This window comes from Protopterus annectens, chromosome 9.part0 (assembly GCF_019279795.1).
Source record: "Protopterus annectens isolate FY-2018-M chromosome 9.part0, PAN1.0, whole genome shotgun sequence".
Lineage (NCBI taxonomy): Eukaryota > Metazoa > Chordata > Ceratodontiformes > Protopteridae > Protopterus > Protopterus annectens.
This window is the reverse complement of record NC_056743.1, coordinates 230,563,398-230,580,515: the sequence shown is the minus strand read 5'-3', so window position 1 is coordinate 230,580,515 and position 17,118 is coordinate 230,563,398. Positions and strand designations below refer to the sequence as shown.

Below are 17,118 nucleotides of genomic sequence, written 5' to 3'. Positions count from 1 at the left end.
CAAAAAAAAAACTATGGAATTAAGAGCAGCCAGGAAGCAGCAGACACTGCAGCTTCATATTTATTTAAAGCTGGACGAATCCATCCAATACTATGCACAACCAACTTCACTTAGGGGCTCTGTAGCAGCAGTCCAAACAGAATCTGTATTCAAGGACCCTAAGCAATGCAAACATAAACAACTGAGTCACTTTGAAAAAGCAGATCCATAAAACACAGTCAATGCTTCTACATAACAGAGATCCACTAAAGAAAGGATAATCTGAATCCTAACCCCACTATGCTTGGTATAAGAATAAAGTACACAAAACAAAAAGGACAGCTCTAGTTCAAGGCCAAATAATACAGTCAAACAGTACCTTAACATGCAGATCTAACAAATTAACTACAGGAAACCCTAATTACTTGTGCATTATGGGGAAAAAAGTCTGTTTGCCTAAACAAAATGCATGTCTTATGAAAACAATATAAACCTATGCTACCTGCTATACTCGCACAGTAATGGTCTGAAATGTAAATTAATGCAATTAGTTTCAACTTCAGATAGCAAATAGGTAGAAGTAATTGTTAATTGAGCCCCCCCCCCCCAAATTAGTGCAAAGTAGCAAGTCAGTGGCCACATCTGTCCCACGCTGGCACTAACAATGCATGAAATGTTATTAAAATATAGCAAACTCAACAAAAAATGCTCTATCCAATAATGTCTTTCTCACTATCCAGCATCACCTCATAGGCATAACACCAGCCAGGCAAAGAGCTATCCTACATGTATTACATTCACACATACAGCAGTTTACCCCAACCAGACAGTGACATTCTGCTTCTCAGTCACAGTAAAGGAGATGCATACAAACATGCAGAAGTCACTCAAGACCCAGTGTCAATATAACTCAAAAAAGGGGCATTATTCCTTAAAATGATGAGGTCTGCAGTGGGAGTGACGGATGCGTTTAAGGTGGCGGTGGGGTTACATCAAGGATCAGCTCTGAGCCCTTTCTTATTTCCAATGGTGATGGACAGGTTGACAGACGAGATCAGACAGGAGTCCCCGTGGACTATGATGTTTGCAGATGACATTGTGATCTGTAGTGAGATTTGGGAACAGGTGGAGGAGACCCTGGAGAGATGGAGATATGCTCTAGAGAGAGAAGAGGAATGAAGGTCAGCAGGACTAAGACAGAATATATGTGTGTGAATGAGAGGGAGGACAGAGGAATGGTGAGGATACAAGGAGCAGAGGTGGTGAAGGTGGATGAGTTTAAATACTTGGGGTCAATAGTTCAGAGTAACGGTGAGTGTGGAAGAGAGGTGAAGAAGAGAGTACAGGCAGGATGGAGTGGGTGGAGAAGAATGTCAGAAGTGATTTGCGACAGACGAGTACCTGTAAGAGTGAAAAGGGAAGGTCTACAAGAGGGTATTGAGACCAGCTATATTACATGGGTTGGAGACAGTGGCATTGACAAAAAGGCAGGAGTTTGAGCTGGATGTGGTAGAATTAAAGATGTTAAGATTTGCACTGGGTGTGACGAGGGTGGACAGGATTAGGAATAAGTATATTAGAGGGTCAGCCCAGGTTGGAAGGTTTGGAGAAAAAGCCAGAGAGGCACGATTACGTTGGTTTGGACATGTGCTGAGGAGGGATGCTGAGTATATTGGGAAAAAGATGCTAAGGATGAAGGTAACAGGAAAAGAGGAAGGCCTAAGATAAGGTTTATGGATGTGGTGAGAGAGGACATGCAGGTGGTTGGTGTGACAGAGCAAGATGCAGAGGACAGGAGGAAATGGAAACAGGTGATCTGCTGTGGCGACCCCTAACGGGAACAGCCGAAAGAAGATGATGATGATTCCTTAAAATGTTACCTAATGATGCATCTGTGCAGGACCCCCAGAAACAACCCTCCCGTGAACTGCTTAGAATCACAAAAGAAGAAAAGCTAGTAAAACAACACTCTCTGAATCTATTATGCCAAGTGCCTCATACAAATGCAAAAGCACACCCTAACAACATGCCAAAATGCTTCTCCAGACAAAAGTAAAAGGCATACGCAGAAGAAGAAAGAAGATACAATACAAGGCAAAAACAGTAAAAGGGTGCATTCTCTGCACCACCAGTGGTGTACTAGCAGGACCCATGGAAAATTGGAAGCTGCAGTCCCACTAAGGCTCTACTGTACAAAAATTAATCAAATGCTCAAGCTAAGAGCTGTGAAGAAAAAACAAGGTCAATGACCTGACTAAATCAAACCAAGTAATGCTGCATTTCTCCATTAGTAGTAGTTCTGACTCATTTAAAAATGTATATTAATATGTGACAATATATGACCGGTGAGCACAGAATGAATGATTATAAAATAATTGTATTGTTTTACATGCATCTACCTTCATTCACTTTAAAATTATGACATAACTTCAGGCAGGAACCATAGCCGGCTTTATGCATCGGCAAACCCTGTGGTTGCTGGGAGCTCCCTGGTCCTGGGGTGGCCCACAACCATAGCTCATTATCTTATTTTGATATTTAGTAACTTATCTGTCAAACTAGCAAAAGCCAGTACAGCAATCTTGTGTACTTAATAAACCAGGTGGGCAATTATAAATTGTATTTATATTGCCTTTAAACCTGAAAGGTACCTCTGGTTATAGTAAGTGTTTTGTCAAAAAACAGGCCTCACAATTTCATTAAAGATTTTACCTTTGACCTAGAGCCTTTGGCTTAATTAAATCCTGCTGGTAGATGTTCTCTCCACTAAAAATAACATCATAACCATCTTTAGGCACCTGCAATACTAGTGACTGCAAGGGGGGGGGGGGGCTTTATTCATCCTTGACTTTGTGGGGGCCCTTAAACATCCTTGACTTTGTGGCAGCCCCATAAAAGATGCTGCTGGTTGGGAAAATTTTGGAGATTATGCTCTCTAACCAAAACAGGGCTGTGATATGACCCTGTTAGGATAAAGCTGAAAATTAATGAATGAATATGAGCAAGGTAAGCACTAGAGATCAGCAGCCCAGAGTGCATGATCTCAGTGCTTACCTTGGATTTTAATTAAAGCTGATGCTTTTGATCTTCGCAAGTGTTTTTCTCTTTCATGGAGTTTTATAAATACTGGCAGAACACCAGGTACTATAACTCAATTTTTTGGCTTAAGAACTCTTGGTAAAGGCAAAAACAGCAGCAGAATAAAGGCTTAAAAACTCAGGAATACATTTTAAATATTACTCTAATTCAATTAAAAAGTTAATAAAATAACACATTTTGAATCAACATGCATTTTTGGGTAATAAGAAGTAAACTCTGATATCTGGGTCTTTTCTGATAAGACTCCTAGCCTGAATAAACTACAAGCACTGCTGGTAATTCCATGCTGGGTGAGGAACGTAAACCTGTACTTTTTTTGTCTGTGAGTTGCTTAAACTGATAGAGTTGCTTTCTGTTTTACCTGCTCCATTTTGTTTTCTGTTTTAAGAAATCTGCTTAGACTGATGTTTTTGTTCTATGTGAGAGATAGATACTAATTATCTAGGCTGCATATTTCATGTTTTTTTCATTGGTTAAATTATTTCTTAAGTGATTCTTAAACACACAGGGCATTTCTGGGTCTTTATCTTTTCTGATAAGACTCCAAGCCTGCATAAACTACAAGCACTGCAGGTGATTACTTGCTGGGTGAGGAAAGTAAACCTAGACTTTTTTTTGTCTGTCAGTTGCTTAAACTGATAGAGCTGCTTTCTGTTTTACCTGCTCCATTTTCTTTTCTGTTTAAGAAATTTGCTTGGAGTGGTGTTTTTGTTTTATGTCAGAGATAGACACTTATATGATCTATGCTGCACATTTCACATTTTTTTCCATTGGTTAAATTGTTTCTTGAGTGACACAAATACACAGTGCATTTCTGGATCTTAGTATTTTCTGATAAGACTCCAAGTCTGCATAAACTACATAACTACTATATCTATCAGGGAATCACCTTCTGGCAATTTCCTGATGGTTAATTTTCCCACATACCTTTTGCTTTGTTGATCTGCTTTTAAAGATTGGTATTTATAAGCTGCCCACCCTTACTGCAAATTGAGCTCCTCCCTTTCTACAGTGCTGTTGACATCTTGAATTATTTATTTGCCTTTGTGCTTATTTTGGAAAAAAGAAAAAAGCGCAACCGATTTACTTGCTCTGAATTCATTACCTAGCTAGCTGTTGGATAAAGTAGTATATGTTTACACTCTAGCAAGCACTTCTCTGTTTTTTTTACATCAAGAGATCAGTGGATTTTCCATCTAATGCACTGGGTACTAGCCTGATCTGTTTAGTTTGGGGAAGCACTTGAAATTTATGCATGTAGTTTTATTGGCTGGAGGGCTTATTAATCAGTTTATCTTGTTTTAGCCCATTTATAAATTCTTTATGGTCGAGTGGCTCTTAGCTCATTTTAGCAAAGTGAAATACTTTACTGAATAATCACACTTTTATAAGCTGTTTAAAGTTCACCACTGTATTCATATCTCTAAGTTTATTTATTTATTGATATTTGATTACCAAGAAAGTCCAACTTGGTAGAAGCCCATTTTCAGCTAGTTTCAGGGAGAAAAGCTCAAAATTATTACAAAACATTTAACAATAATTTTACAATCTTCAAAAATTAAACAAAAACTTATGCAGTTTAAATAATTATAACAAATTATACATAATATAAAAACATTGGTTAAAAATCAATAAAAGGCATATGACAATAATTTAATAGAGAAATTTTAGATGGTTTGTAGAGAAATTAAAGGTAAGTTAGTCTAACAGAAACAGAAATTGCAATATTAAGTGAGGGAAAACAGGCTTATGGCATATTTAGATATAAAGTCATGGAAGAGAATTAGATAGCAGTAAGCAAGTATGAGGAATGAAAATGTACTTTTTCACATTTAGGGATATGGATTATCCTGTTTTTGAGCAAGAAAAGAGCCAGATTTTTAGCTTGGATATCTTTCAGAATTGTTTTGAAAGATAGGAGGGTATAGACCTGATGAATATAAGTAAGGAGTCCCAGGCCTTAGCAACCTTGTACAAACACAGACAATGCCCATCAGATTTGCTAGGTTTGCAGACAGACAAGAGTTTCTGGTCACTGGATCATAATGACCGAATGGGAACATAGTTGATTAGAATACTTTTAGTGCTGGGCAGGCAGACGGATGCTGCATAATTTTATAGGTGGTAAGAAGTTGTGTATATCTTAGCTGATGTGGCAGTTCTATCCAATTTAGGGTTTTCAGTGCTATACAGTGGTGAGTTATGAAAGGGGTATGTGTTGCAAATTTAGTAACTTTGATAGAGCATTGTTCAAGTTTTAATTTTTGCAAAGTCGGGAGTTTACTTATGATGGGAGCACCACAAAGAAGAGTGAGGAGGAGATTAATGGTGGCAACTGTATTTTTAGTTGAATCAGTGAGAAAGTTTTTGGCTCTGTAAAGCATCCCCAGTTGATGAGTTTCTCTTATGAAGGTTTGTATGTGCAGGTCAAATGTAAGATTATTATCCACTATCACCCCTAATAATTTGCTATGTGAGGTGACTTTGATGGTTGTATTATCGAGAGAGATTACTTTAAATTATGCTGGGTTAAAGCCAAGTTTCAGTTACAGCAAGAACATCAGGCTTATGTTGGGTGATCCAGGCATGTAGTTCAGCAGTTTTATTTCTTACACTTCTAACATTTATTGCAGCAAAAAAATACATCACCAGGATTGGGGATTGGCTGTTGTTGGGTTACAGAAGTGTGTGGGAGAGAATTATCTTCGTGTTCATTGTGATAGGTAGGGCCAGGATTAGGGTGTCTATCTTCCCCTAGAAGGATTTTAGTATATTGGGGAATTATGCATACTTGTTTTTTGAAGAGGATTCTTGCACTTAATTTTGTTTTGGTTTGAGGTAAAGTACAATTAATCAGCCCTATATTTTTAATAATTGTGAGGGGCAATGGTAAATATGTTTGGTGAAATATATGGAATATGTAAAGAGAAATTATAGATAGGTGGCTAGGACAGAGCTGAAGAAATGTTACAAAATATTACTGAGTTATGATAGGATGAAAGATGGCACAGCAGGAGACGAATACAGGATATGCTGAAGAGTAGCATAATTATGTACAGGAATTTATATTTTATAGATGTCAGACAGTGGGGAAGAAATAATGAAGATGGAAGCAAGAAGCTACAGGACAGTAGGAGAATCAGTACTGCTGAATTATGAAAGCTAGAAGAGGACAGCTAAGAAGAGAATTAATTTCTATAAAAGAACAGATATAGGTTAGCCTGGTATTTTCTCTAATATGTAAGGAATAGAGGGGTACTAAAGGTTACAGTATAATAATGTAGTCAAAATAAGAAGAAAAAGGGTTTATTTGGGGAAAAGATAAAACGTGGAATAGATGGATACTATTAGGAAGGGGCATGATTATAAATGGATATAGTGCAAAGCAGTATGGGAGGGAGAAAAATAGTTGGGAATGGAGCTAAAAATTAAATAGAGATAGGGAAGTAGGAAATAAGAAACAGAAGTATATGTATAGTAGCAATAAGTTCATTTGGGGAGGGTTTAGGAATAAGAGTCACAAGTGAAATGTATATGTAGAAAGTATAATATAGCAAGAGGGGATAGGTAAGAATCAGGAGTAAGATAGGGAGCAAGTGAGCAGCTGAGCACAGCATGCTTTCCACCCTCACCTCAGGTCAACTTATAAAAGGGAGCAATCAATTTGCAGCCAGAACAAAGCAATTAAAGACATGCAAGTAAAACCGTTTTTCTGCCATTTCTTGATGCTAAATAACTGGCATATGCAGAAAGGTCTACTACTCAAGCAAAAGGGGACAGTGACAAACTGCACAGACTATTTCACAGAGACTTTCAATCACAGAGCAGGGATGTATTTAGCTGATAAAAGTTAATATGCAGGAGATTCTTTGTAATAAAAATGCTTACATTAAACACTGACAAAATTCTCAGTAAAAGTATAGGTGTGGGGCTAGGGCTCTAAGTGTGGTCGTTGTACTGGCCCGAGGGCTCAATCAGTTTTCTACATTTCCAGTGCTAGTATATATATTTGGCATATTTGCACAGAGCTGTTTCACTGTGCCAGTGCTCTGTACAGATGTAAACATCTGAAGCATTACTTACTTTGATTATACTGTTAAAGTTTACTGTGCTAGTTACCTTATTATAGCACAGAGGACTACTGTTGCTCAGAGAACATCTGATTTGGTGCTAGGCAGCACTGCCGGTTAGGTTAACTGCAGAGTACACCATTTAAGCACACTTCCCTCATTCAGTTACAAACACTCTCCACTCCTATTCCTTTCAAGTGTACATTAAGACATGCAACCATGGGTGGGCACTCTCCTGCTATCTCTGCATCTAGTTTGGTGAGCATGGGTATCCTGAGTCAATGTAACAATTGTCTTATGTACACTGAAAATCACTTGATTCTCTAGCAGACAAATACAGTACATGAAAGATGTAGTTGCACATTGATATTGGAGGCTAGACTCTCACATACAAACACAAAAAGTAACAAACAGGTTGTCAGCGACTCACATGCATCACTCACTGCACCCACAAAGGACCACGCACACACAGACCCACGTATGCAGAGGTGCTCACATGCAACTTAACCAAGCCTCAAAGGTCTCTCAGGCATAGTCCTCAGAAACTCTATGTACACAAGATAATTCCCATCACAACACACAAAGCCACATCTACTATGAAGGCCATAAGGAAAAACACTCCATGACCCAATGTTCCAATCATAGGAGACTCCACTGTGAGACACACTGATGTTCCTCTTATCAGGCTAGATAAGGGAAATGTTACAGTTAGTTGCCTGGCAGGGGCCTGGATTTGCAAGATCCCACACACACTCAGGTCACTTACCCCCAAGTACCAGTATGGCTCAGTCAGTGTATGTAGGTGTGAATGACCTGAGATGTACCTCCTTGGACTATATGAAGAGAGACATGATTGAGCTCTCAGAATGCATGTCACAGGCAGGTAGGAGCCTAGCACTGAGCAACATTCTACCATCTCCAAGGATGACGCCACACCACCAGCAGAAAATTATCGACTTTAACAATTGGCTTAGATACTGGTGTCATTTCAAAGGAGTCCAATATTTGTTAGCCTTGGAGGACATGGTTGATAGGTGAAGACCATCCCTGGCAAAACAGGATGGCCTATCACCTCTAGGCTTTCAGATATTAGCCAAATCATCATCCACCCCATACTGCCTTTTTACACACTGCCAGAGAGACAAACCTTCCAGCATAACAAAATCAACTCAGGACAAGCTAAAGGTATTGCTGCTCATTACTAAAAGCCTAAACAAGAAACTGGATTCCCTGGAAGCTCTCCTCACCCAGGAAAATGCTGACATCTGAACAGTTACTGAAACATGGTACAAAGTCAAGGAAAGCACTCCAGCATTGCTTGGCTATAATGCCTTTCATACATTCTGACCACCCACTGAAAATGAAAGAGCTAAAGGTGGGGTGCATTTATCTACATAAAGGATAAACACACCTCAAGGATGGTCAAACAATAGGACATGCTTGAGCTACTTCATGTCCAACTAACCATGGGAAAAATCCATCATATTCATGCTACAGGTCCACCACTATAAACCAGGAAACCCAAACATCATTCCTGAAGTTATTAGACTCACTCACCATCCAGCCCAATACCATATTCATGGGTGATTTAACTACCCCTCCATTAACTGGGGGCATGGATGACCACTAGCACGCAGGCCCAAAGATTTCTTGACTTTGTAAATGCAAATACTTTGAAGCAGCTGGTCTGCACTCCCACTAGGGGAACAAATATCCTAGATCTGGTACTCACAAATATAGGAGAGTATTGCACTCCACCCCCACACTAGTATTATGCCCTCATTAGTAAGATCAGATCACAAAGTGGTCTCCCTTGAAATAAAGCTAAAACTAGTCTCCCCATCTAAACCAAAAACTTTAAGAACTTCTTTAAGGTAAATTACCCCCTATTAAGGGGTGGCATAGCTACTTTCCAAGCTCCCCCAAATCCAGAAAACACAGAAACCTATGCAAAGATACACACAAAAGCCCTGTATGACCATATAAACAACTGCATAAAAATGGCAATACCAGATTGAAATAAACCCAGGTCAAACCACAAAAACAAGCCACCAAATGGAACCCTACTATTAATAGGTTGTACAACAAAAGAAAGAAAATCCTATCGAGATGTAAGATGGAATGTGCACAACAGAGAAATAAGTTCCTAATTAGTCTAAATAAATGAAGCTGGGTACTAGTCAAGTCTCTGAAAGCAGACTTTGAGGAAAAATAGCTTCCAAAGCTAAGGATAACCATAAGGCATTTTTCAATTATGTCCGCAATCTCGAGGGCAACACTCAAAAACATACATTAGTTGCAGATGGCATGACCTATACTCAACCAAAGACATAGCAAATCTGCTGGCTGACAAATGCAGCTCAAATTTCATCTCCCATCACCCCTAGTTCTGTCCCCAAAAATACCCTCCAACACTCCACTGCCAATTATCACCAAAGAACAGGCTGCCACTGTCCTCTCTAAACCTAAATTAACGGCTTCATTGGGGCCTGACAATATACCAAATTGCCTCAAATAGCCTAAATCATGACTTAACAGGCTTATTAGGATCTCTATTTAGCCACAGCCTTTACACTGGCTTTGTCCCGATAAAATGGAGGACAGCAACAGTCATTCCTCTGCATAAAGAGGTACCATCTACCGACCTGGAAAACTGCAAACCCATAAGTTTGGCTAGTCTTATATCTAAGGCCATGGAAAGAATAATCATGGACCTGATATATGACATAGGAGACTTCCAAACATTGGACCTGACCCAATTCAACTTTGTCAAGGGCAGATCATGCCTACTAAATCTGGTTGACTTCTTTGAAAAAGTCACTAAGGCCATGGATGAGGGTAAAACAGTACATACAGCCTACCCTGACATGGCCAAGGCACTTGTCACAATTCTCCACTCGGGTATTATACAAAAACTCACAAAACTGGGCATAATTCCGTAAGTCACCAGATGGATAGCCAACTGGCTTACAGACAGGACACATGGCTAAAGTGGGTGAATCCAGATCCAGCAAGAGACCAATAATTAGTGGTGTGTCACAGGGCTCAGTACTGGGATTACTCCTGTTCAGAATACACTTCTCTGAAGTCTAGGGAAATGTGGAGGTTTTCTGGATGACAAAGTTTGCAGACCACTGCAAGCTGCAGCCAATCACAGAATCCCCCAGGGATGTGGATATCCTTCAGGAGGGTCTAGATCAGACAAATGACTGGTGACAGAACCATGGCCTAAAACTAAATGCAAAATAATGCATTACCATACCCTTTGGAAAGTCAAACACCCCTGCAAATTACATCACTAGCACATCCCCTTAGGCTGGACTCACAGGTGAGAGATCTAGGTAGCATACAGACAGTAGCCTGACCTTTGATCGCCGTTGTGTCCACAGTGGTGAGGAAATCCTTTTATGTGGCCACACTTATAAGTAAATGCATGGCATCCAGATCCAAGGAAATTATAGTCCTGCTGTACTCAGCCCTCATAATAGAGTACAACGCATCAACTGGCATGTACTTGACTAGAAACTTACAGCAGATGGAGGGACCTCAGAGATTCCTCACAAAGAAAATACAGGGTGTAAACAACATGAACCATGCAGACAGATTAAAAACTCTACCCCTTGACTCTGTCTCCTACTATTAAGGGGTGACCTATGGCTGACCTACAAGACACTCACAAATCCAGCCCTGATGGAGCTGCTACACATCCACAGGTCAAACAGCATGTAGGTCACCCATTCTAGGGATATAGACTTAGTCAGTGACTCAAACAAAATATGTTGGAGAGACAGATTATGTGTCTCAGAGATTGCCCCCTTTTTGGGGCAAGCTTCCCATTCACTTTAAGAAGTGCCCTTCCCTGGCCTTCTTCAAACGCAGTAGTATCTATATCCCTTATGGACAGAGAACACTGAATCTTGAACATTGCCCTTCTCCTTTACATTTCTTTTTTGGAGGGGAGACATTCCCTGCACCCTCCACACCCTAAAACGTATATAAACCAACTACAAGATCGCCATATCCCAGAGAAAAGGGAATTATTCATGGAAATGGCCATGTCAGACTTAGTATATGCAAGTCAGCCTTTTTGGGCCATTCAGTCTCCACATTTCAAAACTCACTCTAAAAGGTCCTAACATTTTAAATGGTTAACCTGCCTGTAATCCTAAATGATTTACCAGCAAATCATACTTTTTTTTTTAATGAGAGTAAGAGCTAAATTATGAGGCAAAATTAGTGACAGTCTGTGAAATCAGGTACAGTGACAGGTATATATTACTCCTCAACGAGGTAAATAAAAGTGACTTACCCCAGTCTGATGACTGCTAAATAGTGGTTACTGACCTGGTGTGGCAGTACTAGAGTTGCACAACATACTGCTATTTGCTGAAATAATTACAAAACAAGTATTGCTATGATGTGTGTGTGTGTGTGTGTGTGTGTGTGTGTGTGTGTGTGTGTGTGTGTGTGTGTGTGTGTATATGTTTGGTCTTTTGCAGCGCAAGAGTAACAAGCTGGCTATAATATATTTTTACCTTCTAACACTGACATTATCAGCACTGTCATTATGCTTGTGCGGGTAGGGTGGACTGGTTGCAACGTATTTAAAAGCAACAAGCTGGTCATAATTTCTTATACTTACCATTACAAACATAGACCTTACACATGACAGACATCTGTCTTTGGTGGTTTAGCAGGAACAGGATGTGTGAAAGCAACTGTTTATTACCACTGTGGCTCAGTGAGTAGCACTGCCACATCAGAGTGCATTGCAATAGTTGAGTTCTTGGCTACATGGAGTCTGCATGTCTTCCCTTGTCTACGTGTCTTCATGTGCTCTGTTTAACTCCTCCACCTCAAAAGCATGCAGCATGTGAAATGGAATTCCTCCCTTTAACTTGAAGGTGAATGTGCAGTGTGTGTATGTCAGCATGAGTGTGTAAAAAATATCACTGATTTTCATCTGTGCACACACAAAAATTCTGGGACACGCACTTTACTCTTATAGGTTCATAGATGAATACTAGGCTATAAGTTTCTAGACCATTACAAGCCTAGCCAATAACCAAAGATATGAATTAAACCCTGTGCTTTGTGTTTGTTAGGTGAAAACCTTATCTTTTATGTCACCTCCACCCCCTCTTCTGGGTAGCAGTAAAAATACAGTTTATAAGTAATTATGTTTCAAAAATAAAGTACAAAATACATCACAGAACATTCAGACACTTTGATCTTCTAGGAGTTTGGTGGCTCCAACACAACAGAATGTTTAAATGGATTTTGACATGGACTTATTGGTAGCCTCTGCTCTCACCCACACCCATTCTAAAAGCAGCCCTGCTCAGATGTGTGTGTACTGAAGGTTACTGCAGGTTATGTGAGGGGGCTGGGGATTGTGTGGTCATTACTTTAATTTTCATCACAGTCAAACCTTAGGAGTATGTACAGGAGGTCATTACAGCTTGTGTTTGAGCTGGGGACATTGTGGTCATCGTTTCTTGTACATTTTTTACAAACCACTCAGAAGTGTAGAAAGAAAGTTACTACAGCTTGTGTAGGGGTACTGTACTTATAGGAGCAACAAAGTGGAGTACATTAGTGTAATCATTATTTTTTTTACTTTCCTTACAATCACACATCAGCATATATACAGATGGTTGCCTTTGTGGAGCAGGGATGAGAAGTGAAGAGGCACTCTATGTATGCGTTTGAGAGCAGTCACTTAAAATACATGACTGTGACCATTTGAACCACATGGATGCAGAGGTGGTGAAAGTTTTTTATTCGGAGGGGGTTAGGGAGGCAGGCAGTATTCCTAGATAAGAATTGTGTATCCTCAAAATACAACTGTCTTGTTAGTTTATTATGAGATACTATTTTGTCAGTTGAGAACATTAAGCTTTGAACACAACTTACCTTGAAAGAAAAAAGAAAAAAAGACTGAATTTTTTCTTACGACTTTTGTTTAGGCCACCACTGCTTTAAAAGATTTGTAAATGCTCTAAAATGCATCCAAGAGCATTTATGGTTTCTTGCGGTCCCAGCTTAATTGAGTCATTTCCTAAGGGGTCATTACTGCAGTTTTGATCAGAAAATGTGCATTGAAAGGATGCAAGGAAAATTAAAGATGAACAGCAACACTGTGGTGGTGCTGCAGTAGTGTTGTCACCTTGCAATAAGACGGTGATCAGTTAGACTATCAGCTAGAGCGTCTTCTGCGTGGAGACATGCGTGAATGGGCGTACCTTCGTTGAAGGTTGTGCGTTAGGGCTGGCAACTCAGCACGTAAAAATCAACTGCCAATCATTAGCGGACCGGAGTTCCGCTGTGGTGACCCCTAACCCCCTAAGCCGAAAGACACAACAACATTGAGGTATACTCTGATAAAGGCAAATCAAGCCAAGGCGCTAGAGAATAAAGTTTTCTGGATTTGTTTTATTAAATACACTATTGAATTGCACCGTGATCGGCTTGGAGTTTGTGGTTCATATATTTTCGTATATTGAGAAGTGGTTTACATAGCAACACTGAATTTCTTCACTTAATCATACCTTCTGTTGAAACAATCACTGGATGAAAAGGTTGTGCAAATAGAAAAAAATAACTTTCTATATGCTCTGAAATGCATTTTAAAGTCAGGGTTTCTTAAATAAGCTGAAGACCAAGGCAAAATGTGAGAAAAGGAAGAAAAAAGTAAAGTACTTGGTGTGGGGTGCCCAAGATGGGGGAAACAGTGGGGAGAACTGGAGTGAGTGTGTGTGTTGGGGGGGGGGGCAAGAAACAGTAGTCAGTGTCTAGGGTGCCATTTCACCTATGTCCGTCCCTATACATAGAGGAGTTGTAATGCATCATTGTTGCAACTAATGTCAGTAAATGTAAATGTCCTTTCGTGAGATTCGCCAACATAATGTGGTACACAGGCCTATCAGAATGTAAGAGCATTGTAGCTACAGGTCAGTCTGTCGGTACTACTCTTAAAACTTTGCAACATGAACTGAGGGTGCTTAGGAGGGGAGGCAGTGATAAAGGGATACTTAGACTGGAAGTGACCAGAGGGCCCACAACTTGACATTAGCTGGGGACCCCCACAATACTAACCATCTCTAGTAAACTACAAGTCATAAATCCTTTCTAGTACACGTTTTTCCATTCAAGATTATAAGTGCCTCATGAAATAAAAGGCTTTCTAGTAGCTTCTAAAACTTACAAGATAAAGAATTACAGCAGAATGCATATTCTGACACAGAGGAGGTCATATACTGATAATGCTCTAAGGCGCCCTTTACTTGGGTCAGAATTATTTCATAACAAAATAAAATTCAATGAGCCTGGAATGAGCCATAACATGGCCATGATGGGTAAATGAAAACTGATCCTTATTCTGTTTGGGCAAATTTCAATTAACATGCCACCTCTGCAGCATAGAGGATTTGGTCCTGACTATGTCAGACATGACTTCCTATTGGCTTGTGCACATTAGGATGTAGCCAACAAGGAAAGGGAGTGAAAAGGCAAGGCTATCTTATCCATCCTCATGGAATAGTGCAAGACAGCAATCTGGGGGAATGCCCACAAGTGCTACTTCCTCAATGGCAACTCCAAGGTAGTGACACAAAACCATCAAAGAACATGATGTACTCCACCAGAACAATTCAGATATGAAAAAGAGTGCAAATATTTTCTGGTACAGCATAAAGGGAGTAGCTCCATTCTTTGCAGCTGACAGATTGAGAGTGTTAGGAACACAATCCTAACCCATGCCAGATGACAACAGGCAGTCCCCTCTCAGGTGTCCCTGGAAGTCATTGAGATGTAAGAATGAATGGATCAATAGCAGTGAAAAGCTTAATGGTTACAAGGGGGACTGCAAGTTAAACAATGTAATAAAAATAAGGAAAAACTTAAGGAAAAACTTCACCAAGAAGAAAGGATTCTGGAAAACTAATGGAGAGCATTTCCACAATCTGTTAGGAGTCCATGTATAAATGACCCCCTTTTCCAGAAACTGGAGCAGAACCTCCACATTATTTAATTCTCCTGAAAATCACAGGGAAGATGGCTTAAGAACTATGATGGAAGGTGGCTTACGAACTATTACTCTAAAGACAAAGTTCCAAAAAGAGGACAAAGGTCTTTATCCAGAGTGCATACTGTATGTAGTGTACGATTCTCCCAGGATGTCCTAAAAATGTCTCTCTCCCATAAATGGACTGCCTTTCTATAGAGGGACTAGGAGCCACTGCCCACACCTGCACATGCATCACAGCAGTGCCCAATGACTCAGTCTCACTAAAATAATTCTGAATCACAATTTTCAACTTACTGTGGCTGATCTAGAGATGTTTTAGAGGGAGAGTTTCAAAGTGGTATCTACAATTCTCCTGAGGTTCATCAGACTTGCTAAAATACATTAAGGGGAAAGGAATCAAATCCATAATTAGCTTTGGGGATGAAAACCAAACTGTAAAGAAGGAACAATGCTTTAAAATAAGGATGAAATCTGGGAGGAAATGATGACTTAGCAGATAATGTAGTTATTTATCCACTAAAGGACTCTAACTTGAAAGTAGGTTATAAACACTATGTACAAAGGCACTACCAAAACTCTCTGAAGGTATAACAGAAAGTGTGTGTGAAATGATCTCTATAACATCACCAACAGTGTAAACCCTTGAGCTCCTGTGCCCTTCCCAGGGGAGTAAATGGTAATAAGAAGATACCAGAACTGTGACTACAAAAGTACACCTGTAAATGGCAATCTAAAATGAATGCAACCATGGCAAAGTTGACGCTAGTGCCATCATTAGAGAATCCTAAGCAAGGGTGATCAGCAACCAGTCATTTAGGAAGAGTAATGCCAAGATTTCTCTGCCACAGCGAACACCTTAATGAAAACCAAAAAAAAAAAAAAAATAAACAATCACAGGAATGTCAAATGGCAACACTCACTTTTGAAAATACACTTATGTATGGCAAAGAATGGGAACCTCCTGTGCAGCAATCAAATAATGATAGGCCCAGCAGGCATTTATCATATCTACACAGCTGCCATCCAACAACCTTGCAAAACACACTTGCTGGCCTAAAGCAATCAAGAGAAAACATCATATAATTAACATGGATGTTGAAACTGCTCATGGTACAGAAATTGTGGAACTATCTTGTCATCCTAGGGACCAGGAAAAATCTAAGTAAATTATTCCTAAATATTACCTTATGGAATATTTTTTACAGCCCACTTACAGGAACAGACTCAAAGTGGGAGGAACTTTTGAGACAGTAAATTGATCTCCTGGAAAAAGATGCGTCAGACAGGCATAAGCATTTCTATAGCCTCTAACATACAGCACACACTTGTTTCAGATGAAAGCTAATCATGCTAGGCAAATCCAGAGAATTACATATCTACCAGCACTGTCCAAAGAAAACAGATAAATGAGAGACTGATCTGACTGAAACCTTCTTAATAGACTTGCCTGCCATAACATTTGGCAGCTCTCCTTCTCGTAAAGGCTAGTGAGTGTATACAAGAGGACTCTATAATGCTTTCACTATGGAAAGACCTTTCCTCCCTTGAGGAATATCTATGATATGTCTGAGAAGGCTCATCAAAGAGCACCACATCTTTAATGGAAGCATCCAGGACAGAATGATGTAGCTCTTCAGTAAATAAGAAAAGCCCAAGTCATAGTGTCCTGTGCAAGCAGGTGCCAATGGCTAAAGTCTGTAAAAATGAGTCTGTAGCATCAAAGGTGCAACAGTGGCCATACGAGACTCACCCAACAATGTGGCAGATGGCTTTGTTAAGTGTTTCTTACATCCCAGAGCTGAAAATAATGGTTAAGATTTTTTTGTGATATGCCTAAAAAAACAGACATCTGAAAATAAGATGTATGATGCACTTAGTAGTCCAAAATACTACTGTGAAAAGAAAAAAAAATACTTCAGTTAAACTTGTCATGTGCTTTAG

The 17,118-nt window shown here is 39.7% G+C and overlaps 1 protein-coding gene across 1 annotated transcript in view; it reads right to left on the bottom strand.

Annotated features, from left to right (window-relative positions):
* RRAS2 (RAS related 2) overlaps positions 1-17,118 on the bottom strand; it is a gene marked incomplete in the record, with an annotated part of 709,318 nt that overhangs the window by 30,889 nt on the left and 661,311 nt on the right.